The sequence below is a fragment of the Spermophilus citellus genome (assembly GCF_964194105.1).
Source record: "Spermophilus citellus genome assembly, chromosome: 2".
NCBI classification, from domain to species: domain Eukaryota; kingdom Metazoa; phylum Chordata; class Mammalia; order Rodentia; family Sciuridae; genus Spermophilus; species Spermophilus citellus.
Window position 1 is genome coordinate 241,810,656 of NC_138183.1, and position 13,484 is coordinate 241,824,139.

Here is a 13,484-nt window from a genome sequence, read left to right on the forward strand (position 1 = left end):
AATCTTTCTCTGTGTCCCTCTCCTCTATCCTTCCTAGCTTCTAGTGACCATTGTTCTCTACTTGTATGAGATCCACAAATTAAAAGTTTTATCTTTCTGTGCCTAGTGGAACTTAGTTTCATGTGTGTGCATGTGTGTGTGTGCACACGCATGAGTGTGTGTGTGTGTGTGTGTGTGTGTGAGAGAGAGAGAGAGAGAGAGAGAGAGAGAGAGAGAGATTCATTAAAAAAATCAATCACCATATCTTTAAGGAGATCTATCCCTAGCATGTTATCTGAGGATTAATTTAGCATCACTAATTATGAACAACCTGATGGGATAAGGTGTGACTTTCATTGCATCTTGTAAAGTATAATGTTTAAATCTATTTTGTTAAAAGTAAAAACACCCTTTCAAATTGATACTGCTGCTTACATTACTTTCATGCTATCAAACTTAATAGTTTCCATTTTGTAAAAAAAAAAAAAATAGGTGTTTCTCTAACCATGTTAACAGTTTGCACAGAATTGTTGTATACTATTTTATTTACATTTACATTTTTTATTTAACTTCTGAAGATGGCAAGTTCTGACATTTTAATGTTCTTTATTTCTTACCAAAATCTTCATTATAAAATTAGGTAGTTTAAAGAGTTAATGAAGTTCACGCATTCATGAGCCATGCTGAACATCGGTATGCTACCAAATATGGGTTTCAACCCCCAAAAATAATAGACAGTAAGTGCATTGTAAAATGAGAGATGAAAGTGTGAATTTATATGCATTCACGTGATCCTCAAAAAGAAGTGGGGGAGTGTTTTTATAAGAAGTCACTAAATAAAGAAGTGGAAAAGACACTTTGGTTATTAAGTAAAATACATTCTCCTGCTTTGTAACATTGAAAAGACTGATCCATTAGACAGGCAATTCTTCATTCCAGGATCAATTTAATGTTATTTCAAAAGAATAAGATGTTACTGTGTGATGGAGGTTCTATGTAGAAACATAGGTGTTTTAGTATTTTGCTTTGGCTTCACCTACAACAAGAGTGGCACCTTGCAATGACATTGATCCTTTCAATGATGCTGGTAACTCTGTGATGTACATGGCATCCTTGAAACAGAAAATGCAAGTATAAAAATATTGATATGATATATTAATTAAGAGGCAACTGGAAAACTTTATGGAAATACAAATATGATTAATTATAAATAACAATATCATATTTGACATCTTGGTTGAAGTTCTGAGTGAAAGATAATAAAAATTATAGAAACTTGAGGTTGGAATTTCTTAAATACTATCTGCCTTTTCAGAAGATGATTTTTGGTTTCTGTTTTTAATATTTACAATAATATCAAACAACTACTTGGCTATAAGTACCTAACATTTACCAATGAGTATAACGCAGATGGTTGAAATATTGTACTAGCCCAGAAACTGTGGTTATCAAAGGAGACTGCTAATGTTGTGGCTACATCAATGAAAAGTCACTGGGACTTAGGAGGTGGGTCACAGAAACAGGTCATCTACTTACCTTCAAAGAGGAATGTTTCCTGGATCCTCATGTGTTCCTAACATAGCTCAATAATTTATGGAGTGTCTCTGTTCCTTTGAGACTTCCCCTAAAGAGAGGTTATGTAATTTGTTAATGATTCCTGAGCATTGGAAAGCTTCAAACAAAACCAATGGGATACCTCCTAATTACAGACTGCACCTTGGGATTTCCATGTCCTTGAAGTCATGTCAGATCCCTTTCTACAACTCCTCCAGGTTAAGTCTCTACTGCAATCTGGAACTCTGAAGTGAAAATGTTGTACTTGTAGGACTTGTTGATAGAAATTTTTAAACATTGTACTTTTGTAATTTAATGGCTGAGGACACAATATAGAAATGTTTAAACACAGATAATTGCAGTGTTTTAAAAAATCATAGGGGAAAATAACATATATGCTTAGCTGTTTTTATTTGTTTTGTGGTGTTCTAAATTTATTGGCAAATAGAATAAACATGTAAACTAATGCAAATTTCATATATAAATTTTTGCAAGCTTAACATATATAAGTAAAAAGAATCCAGATAAGACAGCAGCAACAAAAATAATAATAATGAAACATTTTCAGATCCAGAAGAATCCCTTATTTTCCTTTCCACAAAGAACTACTACCCCACCCTCATACATGAAAATGCACAACTGCTCTTCTGATTTTTTTCTTTCTTTCTTTTAGTACCAGGGATTGGACCCAAGGATGCCTAACCACGAACCACATTCCCACCGCTTTTTATGTTATATTTTGAGACAGGATCTTGCTTAGGGCCTTGCTAAATTGCAGAGGCTGGCTTTGAATTCTTGGTCCTCCTGCCTCAGTCTCCCTAAACCAATAGAATTACAAGTGTGAACCACCATGCCTGACTGCTCTTCTGATTTTAACATCATTATTTACAGTTACTTAAACTTAATATTTTTTGAAAAATATTTTTATTATACAGTGTGATAATTTGATGCATGTTTATCATGAATAATGCTTAAAAAGGGGTAATCAGCATTGATGCTTCCTTACACCTTTAAAATATTTATTAACATGTAGTTATGGTGCATATCTTTGCGTGCAGTGTGATATTTCAATGCACATATATAGTATGTACTAATAAAATTAGGATTAATAACATTTCATCTTACTATACTTTTTGTTTGGAATCTTTCAAGCTCGATCTTCTAGTTATTCATAAAATGTGATGGGTTATTTTGAACTATAATCACCCCACTGTGATATAGCACACTAGAACTTATTCCTTCTTTCTAAATGCTTTGGTAGCCATTATACAATCTCCTTATTCCTACCCCCATTTACCCTTTACAGTATCAAGTAACTGTTCTCCTAAGTTCATATTGACCTTCTACATGTGAGAGAGAAAATGTGATAATTTACATGTTTGATTTATTTCACTTACCATAATCCCTTCCAGTTCCATGTATTTTTCAGCAAATACGAGACATTGCTCTCTTTCATGATTAATTATATCCCATTCTCTTTATATACCACATTTTCTTATTCATTCTCCACTAATAGTTATCCAGGTTAATTCCAGATCTCAGCTCTTATGAGTATGCAACAATAAACATGGGTGTGCAAGTATGTTTTTGAATAGTGATATCATTTCCTTTGGATATATTACTGGGAGTGAAATGATTGAATTGCCTGATAGATCTATTTTTGCTTCTTTTTAGAAACCCTCTTATTATTTTCCCAAATGGCTGTAATATTTTATAATCCCACCAACTGGGTATAATAGTTCACTTTTCTCCTAATCCTCACTGGCATTTATTATATTTTATTAAATTTTGTCATTTTGGTGATAGCCATTCTACCTGGGATGTGTAAGACTATTAGACCTATTAAACATGAAAAGTGTTACTTACATAGGTGTGGTGAGCCATTTCTTCGGACTGTGGTCGCCATTACAAGATGGCGCTGGCTCCGCTGTGGTCTGTGACAAACAACTCCTTATTTGGGAGAGATGGCACGTGATCTTTTAACACCCTATGAGAAAGCTCCACGTAGCAGCTTCGCATTGGGGCTTGGGATGCTTTATTAAGGCTGGGAGGGGCGTCCGAGAGGTAGAAGAAGAAACATCAGGGGCCTGAATAAACGGCTGAAAGAAGATTCCTGTTGTTGCGTCTTCCTTGCGGGCAAGGGGTCGCGACAAGTGGTGCCGAGACCCGGGAACCAGAACTTTCAGCCGTCAGGGGTGGTGCACCGGTTAGTCCCAGGTAAGTGGGATCCGCGACCAAAGCGGGGATAGTCCCAGTAAGTGGGATCCGCGATCAAAGCGGGGTCAGCTCCTCTACAAAGAAAGAGAGAGCTTTATATTTTATTGCAGCTGCACTGTGTACTTTCACTTTTGTTTTCTGTGTTTCTTTTGTTGCTGTGTCATGGGTGCCGCATCTTCAAGTCCGCTTCTTCTGGCCCTAGACGGCCTGTTACGTTCCAAGGGCCTGGAAGTGAAACATAGTACTTTACAAAGATTTTTACGGAAGTTGGATATTGCTGCACCGTGGTTTGCATTTTCGGGCAGTCTTACTATACCTAGTTGGGATAAATTAGGCAAAGATCTTGACTTTGCTTCTGAGCAGGGCATATTAGAGGGCGGGGTGATACCCCTTTGGAAAATGGTCCGTAGTTGCCTCACAGATGGCAGATGTCAGGAAGCACTTACTAAAGGACAGGAAGTTCTAGAACAATTACATGAGGAGAAATCGGAGACGGCAGGAAGTGAGGTATCTCGGGAGGATGGAAGTGTGCGGAGCGTGAAACAGGGGAAGAGACGATTGTATCCAGATCTCAGTGCGCTGCGCACACCCCCATGTGAAAGTGGGTCAGAGGAAGAGGAGGATGAGGAGGAGGAGCTTGGGAGGCTGTCTCGCCAGCTAGGGAGTTTAGCTATAGGAGAAGGGAACAAAAATAAACAGGAGCTCAAGAAATGTGATCCTCCGGATCCACCGCCGTATGGCGGGGGTGTTTCGGGGAGAGCTTTCCATGCTCAAACATGGAGGGCTGTTAACACTGAGATGGGTCTTGCTTATCCAATTTTTCAGGATGATAATAGGGGAAGATTCCATGAGCCTTTAGATTTCAAAATTGTGAAGACTCTGGCGGAGTCTGTGCGCACTTATGGGGTGGATGCCGCCTTCACACTAACTCAGGTGGAGAGTCTGTCTAGATACTGTATGACTCCCTCTGATTGGGCTAGCCTTGTTCGGGCTTGTGTTTCCCCAGGTAAATATTTGGACTGGAGAGCATTTGTGCTAGAGGGCGCAATAGAGCAGGTCGCCCAAAACCATGCGGCGGGACACCCTCATTGGGATAAGGACATGCTTTTGGGGCAAGGTAGATTTGCTAATCAACAGACGGGATTCCCTCTTGAGGTATATGATCAAATTAATAACATTTGCATTCGGGCATGGAAGTCACTTCCAAATAGAGGAGAGGTATCTGGTAATTTTACTAAGATTATACAAGGCCCTACAGAACCCTTTTCAGACTTTGTAGCAAGGATGGTGGACGCCGCTGGAAAGATTTTTGGGGATCCTGATAGAGCCATGCCCCTTGTCAAGCAATTGGTCTTTGAGCAATGCACCAAGGAATGTAAAGCAGCAATCGCTCCTTATAAGAACAAAGGCATAGAAGCATGGATGAAGGTGTGTAGAGAGATTGGAGGACCTTTAACTAATGCAGGTCTTGCAGCTGCTGTCCTTCGGATTACAAAAGGGGGCGGTCCTGCCGCCGGAACATGCTTCCATTGTGGTCAACCCGGTCATGTTAGACGTGAATGTCCCAAAAAAGACAATTCCAAAAAAGACAATTTTACTGGACCTTCTCACGGTGGCCTTTCCAATGGCCTTCGTTTACCGGGGTTGTGTCCAAGATGCAAAAAGGGGAAGCATTGGGCAAGAGAGTGTAGATCAGTGAGGGACATCCATGGACAGCCTATTTCAGCTGGGCCAAAAAACGGCCGACGGGGCCCTCGACCCCAGGGCCCACAAATATATGGGGCAGTGGAGAATGTCACACCCGAACCCGAGACATGGCCATCTCTACGCCATCCCATGAAACGCGGAGAGCCACTACAGGTGCCGCGGGATTGGACCTCTGTTCCACCTCCAGACTCGTATTAACACCTAAGATGGGAGTCCAATTGGTGGAAACTGAGTTTACAGGGCCTCTACCACCTGGCACTGTAGGTTTGCTAATTGGACGTGCATTCTCTATTTTACAAGGTCTTCATGTTTTCCCCGGAGTCATAAGTCCTGATACTGTAGGGATAATAAAGGTTATGGTGGAAGCTCCAAGGGGCATTGTGTCCATCTCCCCAGGGGATCGGATTGCTCAATTGCTAATTTTGCCTAGCTTACATAATCACTTCCCTGCTGATTCAAGGTCACGGACAGGGAATGAGATTGGTACCACCGGAGGGAATTGTGCCTATTTGTCACTAGATATGAGCAATCGCCCCACTTTGGAATTAAGCATAGAAGGTAAATCTATTGTGGGATTACTGGATACCGGAGCAGACCGTAGTATTATAGCACTTAGGGACTGGTCTAAGGGATGGCCAGTGCAGACTTCTGATCAATCCTTGAGAGGACTTGGATATGCCCAGGCCCCTCAGATCAGCTGTAGACATCTAGTCTGGAAGGATCCAGAAGGACATAATGGTACCTTTCAGCCTTATGTACTTGATTTACCTATCTCTCTATGGGGCCGTGATCTGATGAAAGACATGGGGTTCACTCTTAGTAATGACTATTCCCCAGTGTCTCAACAGATTATGCAAAATATGGGGTATAGGCCAGGTCTAGGACTAGGAAAACATTTACAGGGACGTAAGCATCCTGTACAAGGTCATCAAAAGCTTGACAGATTTGGTCTGGGTTTTTCCTAGGGGCCGCTGGGGCTCAAATACCCATAACATGGCTCACCGAGGAGCCTGTTTGGGTGCCTCAGTGGCCTCTTCCCTCGGTTAAATTGGCAGCAGCTCATGCTCTAGTTAAAGAACAACTTGACTTGGGTCACATCCAGCCTTCTACTTCTCCATGGAATACTCCCATATTTGTCATTAAGAAAAAATCAGGGAAGTGGCGCCTACTGCATGATCTACGAGCAGTTAATGCTCAAATGCAACTTATGGGGCCCATTCAAAGAGGGCTGCCTCTGCTCTCCTCGGTTCCTCAGGGTTGGCACATTATTGTTATTGACATTAAAGACTGTTTCTTTTCTATTCCTTTGCATCCTAAAGACTCGCAGCATTTTGCCTTCACCCTTCCCTCGTGTAACCACGAGGAACCAGATCAAAGGTTTGAGTGGGTAGTGTTGCCGCAGGGAATGGCTAATAGTCCCACGATGTGTCAGATGTATGTGGGGAAGACACTCGCACCTCTCAGACAAAAGTATTCCTCCATCAAGATCATTCATTATATGGATGATGTATTATTGGCTGCTAAATCAGAGCAGACAGTTCATGAGGCCTATAAAGACCTAGTGAAGTTGTTAGCTCAATATGGACTGCATATCGCACCTGAAAAGATTCAAACAGGGGATTCTATTAAGTATTTGGGAGCAACAATTGGGTGTGACAAATTACGACCACAGAAAATCACCATACGAGCTCAGGATCTCCAAACTCTAAATGATTTTCAAAAACTGCTGGGAGATATTAATTGGATACGAGGATATTTACATATTTCTAATGTTATGCTACAGCCTTTGTATACTACTCTTAGGGGTGATCCAGATCTTACTTCCCCTCGTAGCCTCACCAAAGAGGCTAGAGCGGCCCTTATGACAGTAGAAGAAGCTATACAACATGCTACTTTATGCAGGCTCCAGAGTGATAAACCTTTCCAGTTATGTGTGCTTGCCACTATGCGGCAGCCTACTGGAGTACTGTGGCAAGATGGACCTTTGCTATGGATTCACCCACATGTATCCCCAGGAAAATCCTTAGAATATTATCCTGATGCTGTTGCAGCATTAGCACTTAAAGGGATTCAACAAAGCATTCAATTTTTCGGACAATCACCTTCTTCTCTTATTATACCCTACACTAAAGCTCAACTTAGTGTCTTGTGTGCTACTCTAGATAACTGGGCTATTCTATGTTGCTCGTTTCAAGGGGATATTGATAATTATTACCTTTCTCATCCGTTACTCCATTTTGTTAAAGAACATCCTATCATTTTCCCTAAAGTAACTTCATCCAGTCCCATTCCGGGGGCTGTTAACATTTTTACTGATGGTTCCAAGTCTGGAATGGGAGCTTATGTAATTAATGATTCTCCCCCTGTCCAGCATCAATTTGCTCCTGGAAATCCACAATGGGTAGAACTACAAATTGTTATTGAGGTTTTTAAACAGTGTTCTTTTCCCTTTAATCTCATTTCGGACTCCATCTATGTGGTGCATGCACTACAAATCCTGGAGGCTGTGGGAGCTATTAGTGATGCCCGTAATGTATCTGCTTACTTTAATCAGCTTCAACAGCTTATCCGTGGCCGCACTGCTCCTTTTTATCCAGTGCACATCCGGGCTCACACCTCTCTTCCTGGTCCGTTATCGCAGGGTAATGCCTGTGCGGACTCAGCCACTAGAGGTCAGTTGATCTGTTTGGCTTCCTCCTTAGAGGAGGCTAAATTGTTTCACCAAAATTTTCATGTTAATGCTTTAACACTGCGCAGGCGTTTTTCTATTTCAAGAGCAGATGCTCGGCAGATAGTATTACACTGTCCCCATTGTGTCACATTTCTTCATCCCCCTACTTATGGAGTGAACCCACGGGGATTGAAGCCATTGGTTGTCTGGCAAATGGATGTGACACACATACCTGACTTTGGTAGCCTCAAGTATGTCCATGTTTCTGTTGATACGTACTCTGGAATTATTCATGCTTCTGATTTATCGGGAGAAAAGGCACGTAATGTCATTACTCATTGCCTGGAGGCCTGGGCGGCGTGGGGTGCACCTACGTCCCTTAAGACTGATAATGGACCTGCTTATACTGGAAGACAATTTACATCTTTTTGTTCTACTATGGGAGTGCAACTTACTCATGGTTTGCCTTACAATCCTCAAGGGCAAGGCATTGTTGAGCGTGCTCATCGCACCTTAAAGGAAACTTTACATAAACAAAAGGGGGGAATAGGTGCTGAACATACTCCTAAAGAACGCCTGTCCTTAGCTCTCTTTACCATTAATTTTTTGAATTTGGATATTCATGATCGCTCTGCGGCCGATAGACATGTGTCCCCTCAGCCCTCTGTGATTGGCTATGTTAAGTGGAAAGATGTTCTTACGGGCCAATGGAACGGCCCCGACCCCGTGCTGACATGGGCACGAGGATCTGTGTGTGTTTTTCCCCAGGATCGCACGGAACCGTTGTGGGTCCCTGAACGCCTGACAAGAAGAGTCTTGACGTCGGCTAACCAGCAACAGGAAATACCACAGCAATCCCGTGATGAGGATCTTCATTCTGCTAAGTGCTCTGGCTCTGGTGCTGATGCCGATGACACAGATGACACCAATGCAGTGGTGGGCAGTGGCACGGGCTTGGCCAATGCCAATGCCAGTTCATGGTAATTCTCGTGTCCTCCCCACTCTTTTCTCTACCTCATGTGAGATGTCTGCTCCCTGTGCCTCTCCTAGAGGGGACGTGGATAGCATTTTTAATCAATCTCAAGTTAATCTCACAGGAGTTTTTTGTTTCAGCCTTGGGAACACTCATTGTATTAGTCTTAAGACCAAGAATTTGACTAACTGGGAGGACCCATTGCGGTCCAGTCAGGTTTCAGGGAACATTCTCAGTGCTGTGCTGAGCCAAGTAGTCTCAGGGGAACAAACAGGCTCAGGAACCCCCGCAAATAGCTCTGCTTTAAACACAACTACCTTGGCTATTATCTCCGAGGTACTAATCCCAGTGCCTCCTTCTTCTAATAGTCTTTATAATGCCACCCATTTTAAGGCCTCTCCTTACTGTACCCCTAATCTTGGTTTCCCCCCAACATTTACGCCTTGTCAGGATCATTCTTGGGAGCAACGTCAAGTTGCTAAAGGTTTCTCCCTTTCCCCCTCTCTTAAGAGGTATGTTTATAACTTTAACAACAGTGTCAACTCCTCTACAGGAGTGGGTTGGTCCTGGTTTCAATGGCTGATCTCCAATGAAAAGGGGGCTTCAGCTGATATTTCTGCACTGGCTCAATTGCTGGGAGCCAAAAGTTGGCTGGCTAATGTTTCTGGCACTGTTAGGGAGAGTGAACGAGGTAAAAGACTCACATCTGTTTCGTTCAACTCTCTGTTATATAATGCCGCATTGCCCCCTGCAATGGTCTGTGTCCAATCCCCATTCTTACTCCTTTTGGCTAATGACACCTCGTCAGGGGTGCTGGATTGTTCTAATGTTACCTGTCTCTTATCTGAGTGTTGGGATGGTTCTTGGACTGTAGCGGTGGTTATGAAAATTCCAACTTTTGTCCCAATCCCAGTCACTGCGGACCCTGACGAATTCCCCATTGTTGAGCTACTTAGAGTCCGCAGGGATTTTGGAATCACAGCTGCTATAGTGACAGCCGTGGCGGTATCTGCTGCTGCAGCGGTCACGGCCGGAGTGGCCATGGCCAGTCAAGTGCAGACTGCTGCCACCATTAATCAAGTTGTTCAACAAACTTCCACCATACTTGAATCCCAGAATACAATTAATCAACATATTTTGTCAGGGATTTTAGCTGCCAACCAAAGAATAGATTTACTCCAAGCTCAGGTGGAAGAATTGGCTGATTTGGTGCTTTTGGGCTGTGTTGACCAACGTGCACATTTATGTATAACCTCTGTCAGATTTAATGATTCCAGGAATGCCTCCCGTATCATTGGCGAATACTTGGCCGGAAATTGGTCCATGGCAGCGGAAGACATGATCCAGTCTCAACTAACCCAGATAGCTGTCTTGAACAGTACCCATGTCGATCCCGTAACTTTGGGTCAATTCACCGATTGGATATCCTCTGCCTTTTCCTTTTTTAAAGAGTGGGTGGGGGTAGGCATTTTTGGTGCAATGTGTTGCTTCGGTATGGTTCTCTGCTTGTGGTTTCTCTGTCGCCTCAAGGCCCGCAATGCTCACGATAAAGCTATGATCATACAAGCTCTTGCAGCTTTAGAAAATGGCAACTCACCTCAAGTTTGGCTTGCGCAAATTAAACAGTAAATCTTTGACATGGTCGTCGCACCCCAAGTCTTACGGACATTGCACTGGGATCGACATGTCTTTCCTTGTTATTCTCTTAGTGTTGGAAAGCCCTTGCACTCTGCCGGCTTTCCTACCATTGCACGCAGATGGGTTTCCACACTAGTGCTTTTCTATCGCCTTAAGACCCGTGCCTTTCTTTTAGGGTGTTATCAACTTGTTTATCGTTGTATTTCTATACAGCCACAGTTCAGCCTTAGCTATCCCCCTTCGTCCACCATCGTCACGATACAGGATGCGAGGCAAGGCACTGCACTTGAGTGATCCTTGAAGTGGACCTCAAGGAGAGCATGTCCTATTGTATGCGGGTTAGACGCGTCCACGCCCCGTCCCACGGAGAAAAGCGTCGGCTGATATGGCCTCAGATCTGGGGAAGGCGCCTCCTTGGGGCTGAGCCATACTATGCAGCCACTTCTGCACAGTGGGATAGGACCTCTACTCTCTCCTGTGTTGTTCTTAGAAAACTAAAGGGGGAACTGTGGTGAGCCGTTTCTTCGGACTGTGGTCGCCATTACAAGATGGCGCTGGCTCCGCTGTGGTCTGTGACAAACAACTCCTTATTTGGGAGAGTTGGCACGTGATCTTTTAACACCCTATGAGAAAGCTCCACGTAGCAGCTTCGCATTGGGGCTTGGGATGCTTTATTAAGGCTGGGAGGGGCGTCCGAGAGGTAGAAGAAGAAACATCAGGGGCCTGAATAAACGGCTGAAAGAAGATTCCTGTTGTTGCGTCTTCCTTGCGGGCAAGGGGTCGCGACACATAGGGTTTAATAAATATCATTTATCAAATTCATTAAGATTTTATTTCCATTACATTCTAGTAGAAAATTTATTATAAATGAGTGCTAGATTTTATCATGAACTTATTTTATTTTTTCTTTTAACTTAGAGAAATATTGATTACACAGGTAGGTTTTCAAGTGTGAAATAGAATTTGCATTTTTTAATATGTACTACACTGTTACATGTATCCAATTTTCTAAAAGTAAAGTGTGATTTGTACCAAGCTCCAGTGTCTAATGAGTGGACTAACATATCTTCTATACTTGTTTATCTCTCTGCAATTTTAGATTTTTGATTTTTTTCACTTCATATTGTTTCTGTGAGAATCTTCTTTGTTCTCCTCCTTATCTCACCCTGCACTCCTCTTCCTCCTGCTTCTTCTTCTTCTCCTTTGTTGCTTTCTTTTTGCCTCCTCATGTAGAATTTATGAATGTGTCAAGATTTATTTCCACATTGTTCTTTGGATGAGCATCTGTGTTGTTTTCATTTTAAGCCTATAATGACTCCATTTGCCAACAATATTCTATCACTTATCCTTCAGGGTCATAAGGACTCAGTAACGTTTCTGTTGAATCTTAAAATAATATATATGGCAGAATTTAGTATTTTATTCCTCTGGCTTTCAAAATATTATAACAATGTACACACCCTAGAGTAAGGGGAAAAGGTTCTCAATATCAAAACTTTGAAATGTTGGTCAAAACAGATATTTTAAAAGATTGTGTGTTTTTTTTTTCTTTTGACAGCAGCACTCAGTTCACAGGAAAATTAAGAGAAAAAGGCAGAGATTTCCCATATATTCCATGCCTGTGTTTGTCCAGTTTGTTTAAACGACTCTCTCTGCTGCATTATAGTTCCTTTACTCCTTTTATCAAAGAACAATTGACTCTATTTTGGGTGTACTTTTCTGGACATTCTATTCTATCCTATTGTATTCTTTCAGGGAATTCTATCCCATTCAATTCTAGTATATTCTAGTCTATGTCATTGATCTATTGGTCTATTGATTCTTTCACCAATATTATACATTATACTATTGATTCTTTCACCAATATTATACAATATTTCCTGATTAAATGTATGTTAAGTCTTGAAGTTGCCTATGCCAGTCCTCCCACTTTCTTCTTCTTCGATATTGCGTTACTTATTCTGGGCATTTCACCTCTCTTTGGAAATATTAGAATTAGATTGATAATCACAAAATAGCATACTGTGTCTTTGGATGGCATGTATACATGAGTTTTGGAAGAAATGACATCTAGACAACAGTGTTTTTCTGTATATGGACATGGAGTATCTGTTTACTTATTCTTTTTTTATCAGAATTTTTAGTTTTTTTACATAAGTCTTGTTTTTATACTGCCAAATTTATATCAAAATGCGTCATGTTTGAGGGGATGGGAATACAAATGGTACTGTATTTTTAATTTTAAACTTGACTTGTTCATTACTGATAGGAAAGCTACTGATTTTTATGTATTAACTTCATGCTCACTTCAGCAGCCCATATTCTAAAATTGTATTTCAACCTTGTGTCCTTCAGCCTTCCTATAAAGTTGAAAACATCCAGGAGGATTTTTAGTTGTTATTCAATTCTGTTGAATTTTATGCATAGACATGACACCTGATAACAAAGAATCCTTTATATATTCTTTCCCAGAAACAAAATTTTAAAAAGACATAAAAGATTCCCAGAGTTTTGAATTTCAAAGCCACTCCAATGACTGTGTTTTGATATAACAGTATTTATACAATAATTGATGATTTTTAAATATAGTTATATATTTAGACTTTGATATCCTGTTTTGTTAAGTATTTTTGCAGTTGATTTTTCTTTTTTTCTAGTTGGATGTCTAATGCTGGTTTTAGGATTAAGAATTTGTGATTATTGTGGGAGTTTTTTTGTTTATTTTTCTATTTCAAAATTAGCAAT

The 13,484-nt window shown here is 41.2% G+C and overlaps 1 long non-coding RNA gene across 1 annotated transcript; it reads left to right on the forward strand.

Annotated features, from left to right (window-relative positions):
• The first annotated feature begins 3,600 nt into the window (after positions 1–3,600).
• Positions 3,601–10,817, forward strand: LOC308639688. Its single transcript, XR_014020097.1, has 3 exons — positions 3,601–3,750; positions 8,897–9,064; positions 10,379–10,817. It is a non-coding gene; the product is annotated as an uncharacterized lncRNA (long non-coding RNA).
• Positions 10,818–13,484: the final 2,667 nt, after the last annotated feature.